The following is a 13,175-nucleotide window of genomic DNA, read 5'->3' on the forward strand; positions in this document are numbered from 1 at the left end:
TAGCAAGATGCTTGGTTTCAAATTCTGCTTTTTTGGTTTTAATTTCTTTTAATTCTCTAGCAGATTCCGCTATTACCAACAGAATAAGGTCTAGACTGCACTTATTCAATATAGCAGCCCATTTTCGACAAAATTCTGCATTGAATTTTCCTATAGTCGGCGAATTTCTCACCCGGAATCCTCTGGGAATCTGACCACTGCGGTGGTAATCGGAGAGGGTCACCCCATGTAGATAGTAATCTATCTCTTTCTTAGATAGCCTTAATAGTTGTACATATAATTGTTCAGTGGATTCCTTGTTTTCTGACTGTTCAAAATGATCAGAAAATCGTATGCTTTCCGCATCAGCGTCGGAGAAACTCCAAGTCTCTCCTGTGGGTAATGAGATATTTCTGATGCCAGTGTTGTCCTGCATCACAGCAGGATAATTAAAAGCAAGCAAACCGTGCCGATCCTGCACGGGGTGAACAGATGAGATAAATACTTGAATTCTCAGGCGGTGCCTTGCCAAAAATGCACAAATGAAAACATTGCAGTATCCGCTGTGGGCTGACATATTTCTGATGTTTTTATGCACACGTTTGTTTATTTTTTGTTTGTTAATTTGGTTGCTAGGAGACCGTCTGTGCGGCCGGGCGCACAGGAAGTGCGCGGCGCTATGGAGTGTCGTCACTGGACCCGGTGCCCGCGACGATGGTCTGTCTACACGAGGTGGGGTGAGTGGCTATTTAAATGTTTTTTGTTCATTATGTTCTTATCCTGATGACGATAGTAAAGTATCGAAACGTTGAAGTTTGAACCAGAGACCACTGTGTCCAGTTTATTTTGAATCGAAAACCTGAGAGTGCCGCTGCTTTCTTTCCCTACATTCGGTTGCAAAACCAATACAGAAGGCACCTAGGTGTTTATCTATCTGGTTGGAGTGAGTGCCGGCTGTCCACATCTATATACCACATTGTACACTGACTGCAAGACGTCTTTTGGACAGACTGTTTTCATTTGTGCATTTTTGGCAAGGCACCGCCTGAGAATTCAAGTATTTATCTCATCTGTTCACCCCGTGCAGGATCGGCACGGTTTGCTTGCTTTTAATTATCCTGCTGTGATGCAGGACAACACTGGCATCAGAAATATCTCATTACCCACAGGAGAGACTTGGAGTTTCTCCGACGCTGATGCGGAAAGCATACGATTTTCTGATCATTTTGAACAGTCGGAAAACAAGGAATCCACTGAACAATTATATGTACAACTATTAAGGCTATCTAAGAAAGAGATAGATTACTATCTACATGGGGTGACCCTCTCCGATTACCACCGCAGTGGTCAGATTCCCAGAGGATTCCGGGTGAGAAATTCGCCGACTATAGGAAAATTCAATGCAGAATTTTGCCGAAAATGGGCTGCTATATTGAATAAGTGCAGTCTAGACCTTATTCTGTTGGTAATAGCGGAATCTGCTAGAGAATTAAAAGAAATTAAAACCAAAAAAGCAGAATTTGAAACCAAGCATCTTGCTACCCTCAAACAGGATTTCAGCACTGATTGGCTTGCCAAGCTCACGACACAAGTGGAGTCATACCGTAATGACCTTGTGAAATTTAAACGGAACAAACTCACTTTGGTTCAGAAAGACTACACAGAAGGCAGAGTTTATCCTTGGGCAGTGTTCCCTGGACATAAAAGGGAATATAGACCACGCCAGAGACGATTCAGGAAATTTGCCGGGGATACTGAAACCTCCAGTGGCGGGCGGTCGTCACAAAGTGAGGGAGAAGCATCGGCCAGATCCAACACCGGTAAGCCCCCTTTAGGGGTAAGTACTCGCGCTCAGCGAGAAGCCACGGGAGACCTTTTACCCGAAGAGGACGACAATGGCAAAGGGTCTTCAAAACGCAAGAACAAAGCAGCAAAACGGAAATAATTTTTAATTTGTCGAACAAGGTGTTAACAACTGAGGAAAAAATGTTGTTAACAAAAGGCCTTTCATTTGTGCCGACTAGCAACTTCAATGACTTTCAATGGAAACTGGACTCCTATCGGTTTAACCGCAAATTAAGATTGCGTGAGCACTTCGGGGAGAGTAGCGAGGTTAAACCTATACGTGTGAATCCTTTACAGAAAATACAGAGTACATCAACATTTGACCCAATGAGCATGAATCCCTCATTGAGATGTTTCAATCGGTCCTTGGACCTGGCAGTAAAGGATGTGATCAAATCGTTCAAACCTGTCAAATCCAATATGTCCAAAACTGACTGGACTGCTTTGAAGAGTTTAAGTCAAGACGAGAGTATCATTATCCGCCCTGCCGACAAGGGGGGCGGCATTGTGATACAAGATATACAAATGTATAGAAATGAAATTTACCGACAGTTGGCAGATACTACGGTATATAAAGAATTGCCAATAGATCCAACAACAAGATTTAACACTGAGCTTAAAAGTGTATTGGAGGAAGCAGTGTTAAATGGGCACATCACACGGCCAGTGATGCATACATTATTACAAGATAAACCGGTGGTGCCAGTGTTATATACACTGCCAAAAATGCATAAAAATCCCAGGACACCACCTGGTCGCCCGATTATCTCTGCGAGAGACTCCATTTATCACAAAATTTCACAATATTTGGACATGTTCCTTCAGCCGGTTGTCCAGGCACAGAAGACCTATCTTAAGGACACCACGACACTCATCATGCTACTACAGGACTTACCAAGGTTGCCCGACGATGCATTTTTATGCACACTAGACATTGTCAGTCTATACACCAACATCCCCCACTCTGGGGGGTTGGAGGCTGTCTTTCGATTGCTTGTTGCCAGTCCATTATATTCAGGCCCGGATTTGATGTTCTTCATTAAACTCCTAGAGCTAACCCTCAAGAGAAATTATTTTTTGTTTGATGCCCGCTGGTATGTACAACAGCAAGGCTGTGCCATGGGGTCTTGCGTGGCCCCGGCATTTGCGAACAGCTATATGTTCGAGATGGAAAAACAAGCCTTCTTCAGTGATGAAAAGATTGCCAGTAAAATACTATTTTACACACGCTATATTGATGATTTACTATTAATATGGACAGGCTCGGAACTAGAGTTTGCAGAATTGATGACTACCATTAATTCTACCGAGAGCACTATTAAGTTTACGTACCAAATGAGCACGCAGTATGTTAACTACTTGGATGTCAAAATTTCTTTGTCCAATGGCAAAATCAAGACGGCTCTCCACAAAAAAGAGACGGACAGAAACACCATTCTACACTACAGCAGCCAACATCCTGTCTCTACAAAGAAGGGGTTACCCTTCTCTCAGTTTCTAAGGATTCACCGGATTTCCGACGATCCCAGTGAAACGGTGAAAGAAATAGACATTATGATCAGACAGTTTTTGGCCAGAGGATACAACTATGAGAGCCTGGTTGCCGCAAAGGACAAGGTATTGGCCATTCCTCGGATAGAGACATTGACTGGTACAGTTGCTGCAAAGAAACAGAAAAGGGACATTGTACCGTTTGTCCAACAGTTCAACACTGCCAGCCTCACCATCTCTAAGTCAGTAAAGAACCTGTGGCCAATAGTCACCTCGGACCCGGACCTTTCTATGCTGAAAAACTCCAAAGTGATGGCCAGTTACACCAGGAATCGCAATTTGAAGGACTGGCTGGTAAAAAATGACATTTCTGAGAGAAAAGCAGTGGGCCCCACTACCTTTCTGACCAGAAAGGCTGGATGCTACCGGTGTACAGGGTGCATTACGTGCAGCTACCTGGAGCATGGCAATTCCTTCTCCCACCCACATTCGGGGGAGCGGATAGCCATTCGGCAGGTGCTGACATGTAGTAGCACCTTTGTGGTGTATATCATCCGCTGTCCGTGTGGTCTTCTCTATGTAGGGAAGACCACTAGACAGTTCAAAGAGCGCATGTCGCTCCACAGGTCAGCCATTCGACATGCCTTAGAGGGTGGAAAGGATGCCATGAATCAACCGGTGGCTAGACATTTTAAATTATTAAATCATAGTCTAGCCACCTTGAGATATAAAATCATTGATGCTGAGCCTAAGCGATTGAGAGGGGGAGATAGGAGTAAAGCTCTTCTACAAAGAGAGGCAAGATGGATACATCGTTTGAGTACCATAGCACCTAAAGGTCTTAATGAGTATCTTCCCTTAAATTGCTTCCTATAGCTATATGTGTCAGGTTATGCTTTTTGAGATATCACTCTTACTACCCGGGGATAATCTAGATATGTGCTGCCCGTTAGTCTCATTTACTATTATGGATGTGGGTTGTTCATTTAATTCCTGCCGATTATGACAGTTCTTTTCATGTTCAACGCTTTTTGTACTAAGCCTATATCTGTTACAGTCCGCTGTACACTATTGCAGTATCCGCTGTGGGCTGACATATTTCTGATGTTTTAATGCACACGTTTGTTTATTTTTTGTTTGTTAATTTGGTTGCTAGGAGACCGTCTGTGCGGCCGGGCGCACAGGAAGTGCGCGGCGCTATGGAGTGTCGTCACTGGACCCGGTGCCCGCGACGATGGTCTGTCTACACGAGGTGGGGTGAGTGGCTATTTAAATGTTTTTTGTTCATTATGTTCTTATCCTGATGACGATAGTAAAGTATCGAAACGTTGAAGTTTGAACCAGAGACCACTGTGTCCAGTTTATTTTGAATCGAAAACCTGAGAGTGCCGCTGCTTTCTTTCCCTATATATATATATATATATATATATATATATATATATTTATTCATAACTGCATCAAAAAAGGGGTCAAATAGTAATATGGTAGGTATGACTCCAAATATGTGAAGATCAGTGCATCATCTAAAATAAATAAATAGATAAAAAATATGTACACAGCTGCAGATGAAATGTAGACAGTGGTACTGAAGCATTTATAGCAGTGATCAGTGTACATTGGCCCTCATTCCGAGTTGATCGCTCGCTACTTTTAGCAGCCGTACAAACGCATAGTCGCCGCCCACGGGGGAGTGTATTTTCGCTTTGCAAGTGTGCGAACGGCTTTGCAGCGGAGCTCTGCAAAAATAGTTTGTGCAGATTCAGAGTAGCTCTGGACTTACTCAGCCCTTGCGATCACTTCAGTCTTTTTGGTCCCGGAATTGACGTCAGACACCCGCCCTGCAAACGCTTGGACACGCCTGCGTTTTCCCTACCACTCCCAGAAAACGGACAGTTGACACCCACAAACACCCACTTTCTGTCAACTGTGCGAACGGAATCGTTGTAGAAGCCATCACTGGGTAACGAACCACTGTGTACTCGTACGACGCGCCTGCGCATTGCGGTGCATGCGCAGATTAGGCCCGTTCTGCCATGATTGCTGCGCTGCAAAAATCCGTAGCGAGCGATCAACTCGGAATGACCCCCATTGCCAGGGACTAAAGAAAACAAATCTCACTCCAAAACTACAAACTGACAATGTATCGCTGAGACGCCCGCACACTGTCGCTTTATTGCATGTGGACCTCTGAACTCTCGGTTCCACAGCACGGGATGAAAGCGGAAAGTTGGGGATTTCAAACCCTAGTTTTACTGTCTGTCCGCATTCCTCTTACTCTGGCTTACTGATCTTATATAGGCATACAATCAATAATTGGGGGTTCAAGAAATGGGGTAACCTGATTTGGCAACGAGAGCACACACACAGATCTTGACACGGCCAGTCCACACCTCCCACCCCTATAAAAACATTGGGGGTAATTCAGACCTGATCGCTGCTGTGCGTTTTTGTACAGCGGGCGATCGGGTCCAAACTGCGCATGCGTATGCACCGCAATGCGCAGGCGCGTCGCACTGGCACAAAGCGGATCGCCGCTCAGCGTTGGGTTTGTGCGACGGTTCCGTTCGCACGGGCTTTTGCAAGGAGATTGACAGGAAGAGGGCGTTTGTGGGTGGCAACTGACCGTTTTCTGGGAGTGTCTGGAAAAACACAGGCGTGTCCAAGCGTTTGCAGGGAGGGTTCCTGACGTAATTTCCGGTCCCAGACAGGCTGATGTGATCGCAGCGGCTGAGTAAGTCCTGGGCTGTGCAGAGACTGCACAAAATCTGTTTGTACAGCTCTGCTACACATGCGAGCCGATCGCACACTTGCACAGCTAAAATACACTCCCCCTGTAGGTGGCGACTATCTGATCGCAGCAGTGCAAAAATCACCTGCTAGCGATCAGGTCTGAATTAGGCCCATTGTACAGAATACTTACCCAGACAGCAGAGTTCCGGTCTGTGCACACTTGCTGATTGCTGTTGGTAGTTTGGTAATGCTTGGCCAGTTCTCTCCTTTGTGTTATAAAGTGGGCTATGTATGGTGAGAACCATGAGACCCTGCTGCCAGGTGCGAGCGCCAAGGCGCAAATTCAGCGGCCTATATGGCTATACATGTAGGTGGCCAAACTAAACTGGGGGCAACTGTCCCTCCCCCTAACAGGCATCACCGCCATCCTCTGACCATTTATAAATACAATGATGGCGTAAAGGTATCGGTCTGGCTTTGTGGTTGTTTTTTTTAGCAACACTGATACATGGAGATGATGGTAAAACAGTGGGGTCACAAAGACAAATAACAGCAGCACAAAAGCCAAAGACATCTCCAGAAACAGGAGAGGAAGGAGGTTCCGTTACAGCAAATGCTGAAGTCATGGCAGCCAGCAGCTGTCTTACGACTTATACACTGATCAATTCCACTGCCTCTCATTATCCTCCGCACCCCACTGGTAGCTACACAGAAATACCAGCAGATGGTGCTTCTGCCTTCCCGTCACTATATACACTTTCCCCATTACAAACTACAGCTGTTATTCTGCTAGCCTATCTCTGCATCGCTTCTTAGATTGCAAGCTCATATGGGCAGAGTCATCTTTACCTTCTGTTTCTTGTCAATTTATAATACTTCTCTGTGTTAATGAACAATGCTTAATATGTTGGCACTGTATACATGATAATATTACATAGAAAGCACATAAAAAATGTGTGAAAGCTGCAATTAATACAGTTTCCATCTGAAAGTGACACTTTAATGGGCAGAGCTGAGTTTGACGCTGACCTGTGAAATAGAAGGCTGCCTGCTGTATAAATAGCAGCTTAGTGCTTCCTTCCATAAGGCATTGCCAGTGTCAGCATTAGCAGTGACCTTTTAACTGGACAATGGGGTTCAGTATGATTTACCGACGGACACAATACCGATGGTCATAATCCCGACAGCCACTGGCCTACAGTCAAAATACCGATATTCATTATGCCGACATGTTCATAATGCCGACAGTCAGAATTCTGCCATTTGAAATGCAGACATGTCAAAATACCGACATACATTTCTCTGTTTTGTTTTTTTGTCTATGTCGACATGGACACCGTCTAAGTGTACCGCGTCCCCTCGCATGGCTTGCTGCGCTCGCCAGGTCCACTGGGATGGTAAAGTATGAACACGTCTGTTTTGGGGCAAAAATTCCTTAAAACCGCATATCGGCATTTTGACGTGTCGGCATCTCAAATGTCGGTATTCTGCCTATGTCAGCATTTTGAACATGTCGGCATAGTGAATGTCGGTATTTTGACTGTCGGTCAATGGCTGTCGGGATTATAACCGTTGGTAAATTAACTGCTACCTGGACAATGGCAGCTTGTGTCAAGTTGGTTGGTTGGACAAATTTGGGCAAGTGACAGAGGGGGAAAGGGGTTTTCATTATAAATACTATTATTTTACTTGAATATTATAATATACCACAGCAATATACAGAGAATGTCTATCCAGCTGCTGAACCGGTGGAGCTTACAGTCTAATTACATTGTTATGGACACACATACAAAACAGTCACAATGTAGCTAAAAGCCAACAAAGCCTCTTTGTGGGAGAACAAGGAGGAACCCACAAACACACGGTCGGTCATACACACGCCACACAGAGGGCACGATTCTGCTGTGGTTAGTATTGCACGCCTGCAAGGAAGTGGCTGTACAATACCGTACAATAAATATTCTAATGCTGCAGGTGGCGCCTGTAGGAAGCAGACGCCTCCGCTCCTGCCAGCATCTGCAATCTGAGTGCTGCGTCTTCGGATCACAATCGCAACCATCAGTCGTGACGATCGCAGTCCTCAGCTAGTCTGTGCACGACAAAGCTTGTTGAGACAGGCCGTTGACCCTGGGCTCGGCACGCCTACAAAATGGGGTTGACACTCCCCAGTTTTGTAGAACAGTCCTGGCTGCCGCAAATGCATTCTCAGCCGCAAATGTGTATGCGGTGGCTGTGCGAAAATATGCAAATGTCGCTGCCGCTTAGATTTGTATTGAGATGCCCACCGGTGGCTTTGCAAATCCCAGCAGCTGCAAAGAAGCAGCAGCCATCGCAGATCAGTCAATTATCAAAATAGCACAAAGGTGGCGCAGCATGGCTGCAGTAAGAAAGACATTACACCTGTTTCTCGGATCGCAGTCTCAAACGGGATCCGGTCTGAAGATCGACAGTGTCTAGGTCGGCAATGTTTAGGTTGACAACTATAGGTCGACAGTCACTAGGTCGACAGGGTTTCTAGGTCGACAGATCAAAAGGTCAACATGAGTTTTTCAATTTTTTTTCTTTTTTTTAAACTTTTTCATACTTAACGATCCACGTGGACTACAATTGGGAATAGTAACCTGTGCCGAGCGCGGCAGTAGCGGAGCGAGGCATCTTGCCTGAAGCATGGCGAGCAAAGCGAGCCATGCGAGGGGACACAGTGAACTAATTGGGCTTCCCGGTCACTGTACGGAGAAAAGAACACCCCAAAAAAACGAAGGGGAAAAAAACTCATGTCGACCCTTTGACCTGTCGACCTAGAGCATGTCGACCTTCAAACCCTGTCAACCTATAGTGGTCGACCTAAACATTGTCGACCTAGACACTGTCCATCTAATGATCCACACCCATCTCTCAAATATGCCCTGAAAATGGTCATGACAATTTTGCAGGCTCTCCTCATTACCTGTCAATCACTTTGCAAATAAATCCTCTCTGCGTCCGCCATCACAAGACCAGCGCAGCATATGCGTGGTGCAACTTAGACAAATGTGCAGACCAAGATAATCGCTCAACTGCGAAAAAATCAGGTTAGCGTCCAACTTTGAATCAGGCCCATAGTTGTCAGCTTTATTATAACACTTTCAATTACAGCAACTAATTGTCCTGGTTTAATGGATCATTACATTTATTTTTCCCTGATGTTATAAAGACAAGGCTAAAATACATGTAAAATAGCAATGCACTTAATAAAAGATGCAGGACATATACAAGCCTACAAATTAATTTAATATGAAGGTGGAAAAAAGGTTGTTGTTTTTTAAAACTCTGGGGCCCATTTATCATTGATCGCATCTGCAATGTGATATGGGCGTGATAATTGCACCCAGGATCGCATTGCAGAATGCGATCACATCAGTCGGGTGTATGCAGAGTGTAGTGCCGCGGCTGCTGCACATGCGCCATCCCCGCTGACCTCACATGCACAGCGACCACTTCCGGGGGAACCCTCTGCAAATCAGCCCCTACGGAGGGTCAATTTCCGGAATGCTTTGCATTCTGGCAGCATGGCATCCCCCTTAGAAACCTATGGGGGTTGCGGCTGCCTACAGGAATGAAAGGATCGGAACAGGTTTCGGAGGTGCACAGGTGTATTCACTCACTACTCACTGACATATTTTAGAAGATCCACAGGTGGAGCTAATTATTTCACGTGTGACTTTGTGAGCAGACCTGGAAAACGTGAACTGTTTGGGGTCCTGAAGAGATTGAGAACCGGTGCTCTATATATGATCAGAATTGGAATGAAACTGCATGTGAGAGCTCACAGGTCACAATCACCGCTGTAACTTATGGGCCCTACACACTTAGCGACATTGACGGGCGATATAAACGACAGTGTTCAGAAATGAACGCTATCTCGTCATATCGTTTAGCGCCGGTGCACCGACGATGAACGATGCGCGTCTCGTTGGTTTTCCGGCGTTTTTTATTTAATGCAAATCAATTTGGATGATAACAATCATCATTCAGAACGCTCATCGTCCAAATCGCTGACATCGCCAAGTGTGTGGGGCCCATAAGCTCTCATCTAATCACTGGATGTCACAACAGCTCACACTGCACAGGAACTTCTATATTATCCTGGCTAGCAGACAAAAGTGCACTTTACAGTATATAAAGATGGAGCCAGGCTCATCATTGCCGCGATACATACGCACGGGCATACACATCGCGGCAAAGTAAGTACGCACCCCACTGCAACTAAGTACAGCCGGCAATCGCACCATAGAAGGCTATGGCATGCGCGTGTATATGCCCGTGTGTGCCATAGACGTGGGCGAACTAGTCGCACGTGAGTAGCCCATAGGTCACAGCGGGCTGCCGTTATCTTCAGACGGCGGTAGCTGTGTGGGTTAATCTCTGGGATTCAATGGAACGTGATAAACAAAAAATGTCTGCAGATCCTCTATAAATGCTATAAAATGAGTTCCCAGGATGCCTACAGCTAATGCTAAGCTGCTAATGATGGCACATAATGAATGGCTATATTGCAGCCTCCGCCATGCACAGCTGCGCACAGTACGACGCTGCGACCGCTTGGCCTTTGATAGCAGTAAGCAAAATATAATAGACTAAAACCAATGTCAGTGGATGGTGGGCCCACGAGATACAGTAAGTGCCTGGGTGGTGCTGGGCCTTGGTACATAGGATGGATGCAAGCAGCACCATAACAGCAGCAAACGCAGACCAAAAGCCTCTCACCCACAGACAACTGTTGTTGTTGTTGTTATTATTGCTGGGTCTGCATTTGCAGAGATGCTGCAACCATGTCACTGACCTGGCAGCAGGGCAGATCTTATTATCTTGCAAGCAATACTTTATCTATGTGTGTATGTACATATGCTGTGTGTGTATATAATGTGCACTGAGCCATGTGACCAGCAACCGCATCCCAGCCGATAGTAAACGGTACTTAGATAAATACCTGCACCTCCCGGGGACTCACCGTCCTCACCGCGCATGCGTCGCCAGGACGGCCAGTATCGCGAGCTCTCCCGGCAGATGCGCCAATGATGGTGACGGTGTCGGCGGCTGCAGAGCTCGCGCAGGGTATCTGCCAGCAACGCAGGAGCGTTCCGGCCACTGCGCAAGCGCACTGAGCTCGCACAGAGCATCCGTCAGACAGGCTCGCTCCGGCCACCACGCATGCGCACTGAGCTCGCACGGTGCTCCTGCCAGACACAGGACGGACTGAGCGTCGCGGTCAATGCGCATGATTGCCTAGGAGCTGCAGTTGCAATGCATGCATCACCACAGCCTGCTGGTGTATATAATTATAATACCTCCCAACATGACCCTCTCCAGGAGGGACAGATTGCTCTGCTCTTGGACTTCCCTCTTAATTTATGATTGCCATCACCTGTGCTGAAACACCTTTCTCATCTATTAATCCATTCAACACAGGTGCCGGCAATAATAAATTAGGAGAAAAGTCCAGAAGCAGAGTATTGTGTCCCTCCTGGAGAGGGTCATGTTGGGAGGTATGATATATAGTGGCACAGTTTTGTTGAAATACCATGTTCAGAACACAGCAGCCACCTGTCAGAGCACAGCAGCCACTTGTCAGAGCACAGCAGCCACCTGTCAGAGCACAGCAGCCACTTTTCAGAGCACAGCAGCCACCTGTAAGAGCACTGCACAGCAGCCATTTGTCAGGGCACAGCAGCCACCTGTCAGAGCACAGCAGCCAATTGTCAGCACAGCAGCCACTTGTCAGAGCACAGCAGCCACCTGTCAGAGCACAGCAGCCATTTGTCAGGGCACAGCAGCCACCTGTCAGAGCACAGCAGCCACTTGTCAGAGCACAGCAGCCACTTGTCAGAGCACAGCAGCCACCTGTCAGAGCACAGCAGCCACTTGTCAGAGCACAGCAGCCACCTGTCAGAGCACTGCACAGCAGCCACTTGTCAGGGCACAGCAGCCACCTGTCAGAGCAGAGCAGCCACCTGTCAGAGCACTGCAGTCACTTGTCAGAGCACAGCAGCCACCTGTCAGAGCACAGCAGACACTTGTCAGAGCACAGCAGCTACCTGTCTGATCACAGCATCCACTTGTCTCACGTTTTAAGGGGCATTCCCACCATGTTATTTTCTCTTACGTCCTAGAGGATGCTGGGGACTCCGTAAGGACCATGGGGTATAGACGGGCTCCGCAGGAGATAGGGCACCTAAAAAGAACTTTGACTATGGGTGTGCACTGGCTCCTCCCTCTATGCCCCTCCTCCAGACCTCAGTTAGATCTTGTGCCCAGAGGAGAATGGGTGCACTGCAGAGAGCTCTCCAGAGTTTTCTGTTGAAGAAGAATTCTGTTAGGTTTTTTATTTTCAGGGAGTCCTGTTGGCAACAGGCTCCCTGCATCGTGGGACCGAGGAGAGAGAAGCAGAGCTGGCTTGTCAAGTTGGGCACTGCTTCTAAGGCTACTGGACACCATTAGCTCCAGAGGGAGTCGGAACACAGGTCTCACCTGGGGTTCGTCCCGGAGCCGCGCCGCCGTCCTCCTCACAGATGCCGAAGATAGAAGCCGGATAGAGAAGGCAGAAGACATCTTAGGCGGCAGAAGACATCAGATCTTCATGAGGTAAGTACCGCTCCATTGCTCCCAGTCACACACACACAGAGCAGCACTGAAGGGTGCAGGGGGGGGGGGGTGCCCTGGGCAGCAATAAGCCTCACATTTGGGCAAATACAATACAGTTTGATTAGGCTGCGGAGGCAGTAAATCTATGATCCCCCGCCATTTTTATTGAAAAATCACTGGGACCGAAGCCCGCCGTCGGGTAGGCGGGGCTTGATCCTCAGCACTAACCAGCGCCATTTTCTCCACAGAAGCTGCATGAGGAAAACGCTGGCTCCCTGGTCTCTCCCCTGCTGAACTTCACAGGCTGGAAAAAAGAGGAGGGGGGCACATTAGCGACGCAGTGAGTGGGAATTGGCATATTATATATAGAAAAGCGCTATCTGGACATATTTTTCCAGTGTTTTTAAGCGCTGGTGTGTGCTGGCATACTCTCTCTCTGTCTCTCCTTAGGGCCTGGTTGGGGTTTTGTCCCCTTATAGGTTAATCCCTGTGTGTGTGGGGTGTCGGTA

General features: G+C 47.0%; 1 protein-coding gene across 2 annotated transcripts in view; it reads right to left on the minus strand.

Moving 5' to 3' along the window:
- TBCEL (tubulin folding cofactor E like) overlaps window positions 1–11,144 on the minus strand; it is a 96,295-nt gene extending 85,151 nt beyond the window's left edge. Inside the window, exon 1 of one of the 2 annotated variants that reach the window (XM_063943498.1) lies at window positions 11,015–11,144. The gene's annotated coding sequence lies outside the window, so the exon portion shown is untranslated. The remainder of the gene's footprint in view (window positions 1–11,014) is intronic. The other variant, XM_063943499.1, reaches the window with a different exon arrangement.
- Window positions 11,145–13,175: the final 2,031 nt, after the last annotated feature.

The sequence above is a fragment of the Pseudophryne corroboree genome, chromosome 10 (assembly GCF_028390025.1).
Source record: "Pseudophryne corroboree isolate aPseCor3 chromosome 10, aPseCor3.hap2, whole genome shotgun sequence".
NCBI lineage: Eukaryota > Metazoa > Chordata > Amphibia > Anura > Myobatrachidae > Pseudophryne > Pseudophryne corroboree.